Source organism: Bos javanicus, chromosome 5, assembly GCF_032452875.1.
Source record: "Bos javanicus breed banteng chromosome 5, ARS-OSU_banteng_1.0, whole genome shotgun sequence".
NCBI classification, from domain to species: Eukaryota; Metazoa; Chordata; class Mammalia; order Artiodactyla; family Bovidae; genus Bos; species Bos javanicus.
In genome coordinates this window covers 25,179,730-25,187,022 of record NC_083872.1, presented here as the reverse complement: position 1 = coordinate 25,187,022, position 7,293 = coordinate 25,179,730, and positions in this window count along the sequence as shown.

Here is a 7,293-nt window from a genome sequence, read left to right as displayed (position 1 = left end):
GCCTGGTGTCCATGGGGTTGCAAAGAGTCGGACACGACTCAGCAACTTCACTTTCACTTTGTGCTTTTTTGCCCTTAACTTTTTATTTATCAGCTGCAAAATAGAAGCTTACAAAAATGGGTAATTGAAGTAGACTTCTGTTGGGGCAGCTGCGTGGTGTACGGTCCCCTGTCACCTGTGTGGTGGTCTCTGTGCTTTGTGTCCCTGCCTTGCTGCCATAGCTGATTGATGGGGAGACCTAACACTGAGTTGAGCCAAACAGATCTTCTCATGGGAATTTGAAACTTGAATGGAGAGACTGAGAGACATCAAAGTTGGATGATTTTATGATGGCCTGTAAGAAGGTTATGAGAGGTTTCCTATTTCCTGAGTTTTGGTTCTTTCATAGTTGATTTGAACTACCCCAGGATCCATTCCAATATATTTTTATTTCCTTAAGCCAAGTAAGGTCACTGACATTTTTCTTTTTTTTTTTGCTTGCAAATAAAAGAGCTTTAACTAATATCCAGATTGGTTCCAAAGAATGGATTGTAGGCAAAAGACCTTCCGGGAAATAAGGAATCTTTGGAACTGGTTATGTTGTCGTTCAGTTGCTCAGTTGTGTCTGACTCTTTGCAACCCCATGGGCTACAGCACACCAGACTCCCCTGTCCTTCATCGTCTTCCAGAGTTTGCTCAAATTTATGTCAGTTGACTTGGTGATGCCATCCAGCCATCTCATTCTCTGTCGTCCCCTTCTCCTCCTGCCTTTAATCTTTTCCATCATTAGGGTCATTTCTAATGAATCGGCACTTCACATCAGGTGGCTAAAGTATTGGAGCTTCAACTTCAGCATTAGTCCTTCCAGTGAATGTTCAGGGTTGATTTCCTTTAGGATTGGCTTAATTTCCTTGCAGTCCAAGGGAGTGGAGAAGTCCAACACCAGAATTCATAAGTATCAATTCTTCTGTGCTCAGCCTTCTTTATGGTCCAGCTGTCACATCCGTACATGACTTCTGGAAAAACCATAGCTTTGACTGTATGGACCTTTGTAGGCAAAGTGATGTCTCTGCTTTTTAATATGCTGTCTAGGTTTGTCATAGTTTTTCTTCCAAGGAGCTAGCATCTTTTAATTTCATGGCTGCAGTCGTCATCCACACTGATGTTGGGTAGGATGAAAGGCACCACCACCTCTCTTCGTATTCTGGATGGGAAGCTAGCAGCTGCAGTGATCAGCTTATCAAGCTCTTGTCCTTAGTCACTGGGGTCCATAAGCCCCTGAAGGATAAGGCCCTTGGATACCAATTAGCAGCTACCATAGAATAGTTTAGCAGAACAGAGATGGAACAATTTAGTGATGGAAAAAGGTTGTAGAGTCATGTGATTGCTTTCAAGGATACTGGATAACTTAAGGGAGAGAATGAACTTTAATCCCCAAATCTCCACTCAAGGTGTTGAGTGAAACTCAGGGCAATTATATGACTTAGCCAATTCCTCAGGTTTCTGAACCTGAGTTCTGAAACTTTCTCAATCATAAGAAATTAAGGTTTTCCCATAGCTTTGCTGCTGAGTATTCCCTACTTAGCTGGATCAGGTTGAATGTGGTGCTCTCAGGAGATATGATAGTCGGCATATTATTGGGGCAGCTGTCTGCAATTTGTTGACTGACCAAAGCAGAGCAGCACTAAGCGCTAAAAGCTAGCCTGTGCTAGACTGAGATTTTGTATGCTCTGTCTACCACTTCACTGACTTTTCTGTCAGTGCCTAAAGCATGGCTTTCTAGTGCAATTAGGAATAGATTGAAAAGGGAAATGTGAAAAATTAGAAGTTCTGTCCTGGCTGTTCTTTCTTTGTTTTTTTAATTTTATTTTATTTATTTATTTATTTTTTCTGGCTGTTCTTTCTGGATTGGCTATGCTGGAGGTTCACCTGTTAGAAGGAAAGTGGGTGTGGTTCTCATAAGGAGGGGGAAGGTGGACAGAGATGGTAACGAGGAAATGGTCTGATCTGCAGCGATCTCTGCTGATGGTTAGCTTGGGGCTTCTAGGAATGAAAGCAGTAGGCAGCTACCTTAGTTCTTTTTTTTTTTTTTTCTACAGCCCCACCCCCAACTCGCTACCTTAGTTCTTAATCTGGTTTTTCTTGAAAACAACTTTATAGGTCTGGATAATAGACACCTGAATCAAGCTAGATCTCACAGCTTCTCTCTCGATTTCACACCTGAGTTAATTCACAGGGCTCCATTCTGACGGAGATCAGCCCTGGGATTTCTTTGGAAGGACTGATGCTAAAGCTGAAACTCCAGTACTTTGGCCACCTCATGCGAAGAGTTGACTCATTGGAAAAGACTCTGATGCTGGGAGGGATTGGGGGCAGGAGGAGAGGGGGACGACAGAGGATGAGATGGCTGGATGGCATCACTGACTCGATGGACGTGAGTCTGAGTGAACTCCGGGAGTTGGTGCTGGACAGGGAGGCCTGGCGTGCTGCGATTTATGGGGTCGCAAAGAGTCGGACATGACTGAGCGACTGATCTGATCTGATCTGAAACCCTCAAGGGCTGTGCTATATTAATAGATATGTGTACTTAGAACAAAGAAATATCAGTGTTTCAGTGGACACTTGTTCCAAATTAGACCAACTTTGGGAAGATTGAGAACACCATGGCCCACTGATAAAAATATAGGCTGTGAGTGGCACGTTGGACCCCATTTCACTCGAAGCCCATGGGAAAGGCTGAACTCCTCTTCCCTTTCCTCTACCCCATGCTTTATTTCTTCATTTCCTAAGTGTAGATGGTTGGACACCCTTTGCAGAAGCCCAGCATTGGATCCCTGCCTTCAGGAGTAAATACACTTGTGGCAAAAGGCCTAGGGAAGGACATTGGAGCATTCCATTCTTACCAAAATAATAAGTGAAAAAGCAGTATGTCTTTGGGGTAATGACAGTTAAATGCAACCATTGGTGGGAAGAAAGGTACAAATGTGGACATTCCTGTCATCCTCAAATATAGTGTACTTCCATTTGACCAGCGAGAAAGGCCTTGGAGGGTGACAGCAGTTTATAATGATCAAACTTAACCTTGAGGTGATTTGAATTGTAGATGCTATCCAATGGTCTCTTCACTGGAGCAAGTTAGTACAGCCTCTGGCATTTGATATGTAACTGTTGGTCTAACTACTGTATTTTTACCCATTTTGGTTGGTAGAATCCATCAGCAATTGTTTGCTTTTACCTGACAGGGACAGAATGGATGTCACTTCTAGCCAATTGCTACATGAGGACATTTAATGCCTCATCAAACTGTAGGATGTCACATTAGCCCACTGTGTTGATGCAGAGCATGAAATATCAGATACCCAAATGCCCTGATAAGACACAACATATGCCAAGGATGGAACCTGAATATCATACAAAGGGAGGGACTTGATTCCTTTGTGATTTTCTCAGGGATTCAGTGGTCTAGTGCATGTTGAGATGGGCCTCTTCAGTGTTAAAGGGCAAATTGCTGCACCTTGCCTGTTCTACAATTAAGAAAGGCTCTGGATTTTAGAGACAGCATATAGCATACAAATGTTTTGCTCGTATTTATTTCCCAAGTGACCTGAAAAGTTGGCAGTGCAGAAGCAGCCTCTCTCGGTGGCCCACCTAGGCTGCAGACCAAGCAGCTCTGCTGCTCGGCCCTCTCGAAGTATCTGAAAGATTGAAATGCTTTGCTAAAGTCAGAAACAAATCTCTAGGAGAGTCACAGTGGAAGCCCACAGGATTTTGGAACAAGGCCACATCCCCTTCAGAAAAATTACTCTTTTCCTTTTGTGATACGGCTCCCATTTGCTACTGGTATGTTGGAGAGCCTGTGACGTCAGGTGCTGTGTAATTCACCTACTCAAAAAGTTGGCATTTCCAGTAGCATTGCCATAGCAGATGGGACCAGAGCAGACCATGAAGGCACTCTAACTTTGGGTAAGCAGATTTCTCCCCACTGTGTGCTTTTAAGTACCCTATTCCCACTCAATGCCCCTATCAATCTGTCCCTTTGCCCTGGTGGAGAGTTGTTGGCCAATTAATTGAGAATGGAAAAAGTCAAGCCTGGCTTATAGATATTGTTGAACAATATGTATTACCAGGTGGAAGTATACTGCTGTATCCTGCAGCCCCATTCACAGTGATCTTGAAGGACCGTAGAGGGCAAATCCCAGCATAGGATCATTGTTTTAAAATGCTGTGTTGGTTTCTGCCGTACAGCGATGCCTTTATATATATTTGGCTGTGCTGCGTCTTGCTGCAGCATGCAGGATCTTTAGTTGTGGCATGTGGGATCTAGTTCCCTGACCAGGGCTCGAACTCGGCCCCCCTGCATTAGGAGTGCAGAGTCTTAGCCAGTGGACCGCCAGGGAAGTTCCAAGCAATGCCTTTTACCATATACTTTGACTTGAAAGCATGACCTGAGCCAGGCTCTAGAACGATCACTGGCTATATGGTCAGAGACCTGAAAAAAGCAATGTTGACAATTGGTGTAAAGGTTTTAGGAAGGATTTTACCAATGAACCTTGAGGATGGGACCTAGAATTTAAGATTAGAACAAAGCAGCTAAGTGCTTACCAGGAGCACCTCCTGAGCACAACTCCTTGACTTAGTGCCAGACTCTGAGGGAACCCAGCATAAAGTCCAGCAGCCACCTGGTGACAAGTTCATTTCCCTGGACCGCTTCCATTGTGGATGGAGCTGTGATCTGTTCCCATGGAAATAGACGGTTGTTCTGAGTATGGACCCTGCCATACCTTGGCCAGCACTAACATTCATGGGCTGAGAATGCCTTCTGCTTTGTCATACGCAGAAGAGTGCCTGTGCTCAAGAATACAGGCGACTTCACCGAAAGTGGCAATGAACCAGTGTCTGTGGGAACAATGTCTGGTATTCCTGATGTGCCCGTTTCTCGGACATTATCTTTCTTGTTTTTCCCTCTATAACACACCATATGTGAGTCACACCAGCCCCCTTTCAAAACAGGATTCATTCTTGAGTTGGGGCCTTTGCACTTACTCTTCCTTCGGTCTAGACCAGTAACATCTTTGTGTTCTACCCTCTGTTGTATCACTGGTGTCTCACTTAACCAGTATTGCTTCCACAGCGAGATGCTCCCTGTCTGTCTAATCTAAAGGAGCTCTCTTGAAACTTCCTCTTATTTAAGAATTCTATTTATATAAATTTGCTTGTTTTATTTTCTTCGTAGTATTTATTGTTCCTTTTTGAAAAACAAGATGAACAAAATTATTCCAGGAAATAACCTGTGTATTCAGCACTGACTGAACACCTAAAGTAAAACAGTATTGATCAGATTTCATATTTTTGATAGAGGTGTGATGACTGAAATTAAAACGGCAGCAGCCCTGAATAGCAAAATCTGAAATTTTAGGAAGTGAAAGGATCTGTAGGGGATAGCATTAAAGCATGCAACTAATTATAAATAGAGAACTGAAAATGTTTCATTGAGCAGTTTTTATAGAAGAAAGAAAAAAGCACACTAATTGCCAGGATGTCGTGCTGTGTTTCCAAAAAGATTGGTGATTATATCAAGGGTTTGCAATCACTTTGTGTGATCAGTTTGCAGAGACCTCCAGGCCTGCATCCCTGTTTTAAATCATGCTCCTACAGAAGAAAATGACTTATAACATTCTTCTCAAATACAGAATGATCCATCTGCTGGTGCCAAGTGCCCATGAGTATGAAATGCAGTTGCCTCATAAGTGCCCTATAATCAGGGCACATTTGTTAGCGCCGGCTCCAGGAGGGTAATGTCTGTCTTAAGACTCAGGGAAAGAATGGGATTACCGAAGTCGAGATGTGGTGGTAAACTGTCTAACAAATTCTTGGGGACAGAACTGGCCTTACAAAAATTGTTTCCCAGGTTCATCTGGTATTGATCCAGCCTTCCTGTCCAAAGAAAGGTTGGGCACAATAGCTCCTGTGTTGCACTTTTCACCTACGTGGATACAGTATGAATGGTGCCCCTTGGAGCTGTGCCACACATTAGTTCTGGGTTATCCACCAGGACATGTCAGGGAGTTAATCCAGTTCCTGGGAAGCATATGTCTGGACATCTGTTGCTGGGGATGCCCAGCATCCCTTTTCCTTTTTTCTGTCATAGAATCCTGACTTACCTTGAGAACTATCCTACCCCTGCTTGTAGTCCATATGGGTCAGTGGGTTTGTACCCACTCTAAATATTCTCAGAGTATTGTGTTTCACTGGCTTCAGTGACTGGTTCAGGAATGAATAGGTGACTAAGACCAGTGCAACTCAACTAGTAGGATTTAGTTAGAAACACTGGAAAATAGAATTCCTCGTTCTATAAGGCTTCTATAGAAGCCTCGTTCTATAAGGCTTACCTGGTAAAGAACCCACCTGCCAATGCAGGAGATGCAAGAGACGCAGGTTCAATCTCTGGGTCAGGAAGATGCCCTGGCGAAGGAAATGGCAACCCACTCCAGAATTCTTGCCTGGAAAGTTCCATGGATAGAGGACCCTGGGAGGCTACAGTCTGTGGGGTCGCAGAGTTGAACATGACTGGACACACACACGCACTTGGAGGATAGATCCCAGGTGTGGCTGGGAGCCACTGCACCTCGGAAGGGAGCCTGAAAGTGAACAATGAAAAGGAAAAGTGGAGCCAAGAGAAGGCACAGGACAGACTTATTAAGAGTGTTTAACTCCCAACTCCAACTGTGCCTGAATGTGGAATTCACTTAGACTTTTTAGTGAAACCAATGAATTTCACTGGTTTTGTTTGTTAGTTTGTTTTCTGAATATACACTGATTTCTTTGCCTGAACTGAATGTCCTCATGGATATAACATTCTTATGACTTTGTCACTTCTCTGTAATAATGAAATTTGTTACTGGTCTGCACCATCTTTCTTATTAGGTGTAGTTCTGATTATGAATTTTTGATTTATAAATATGGGTATTTGATGGCCTGTGGTGTCTGTTATGATTTATTACTATAAACTAATTTAAAAAAAAAACCCTCTATTTTTTTAAAAAAGTTTGTGTTAAAGTGGATGCCCACATTCCATGAGGTATCTGCATGTGCATTTGAGGATATATCCAGGTCTTTACAATTTGTGTATGTTATGACTCTACTGGATGATTCCAGTTAGAAAGGTCTGCAGATCTGACTGCATGTAGCCTGGACATGGATCTTTGGGCCACAATAAAATGGGTAAAAAATAGACAATCATTTTTATGTCACTAAATAAGGCTAAGCATCAACTCCCACATTTTAAGGGGTTTATGATACTTCTTTCAAAGCGAT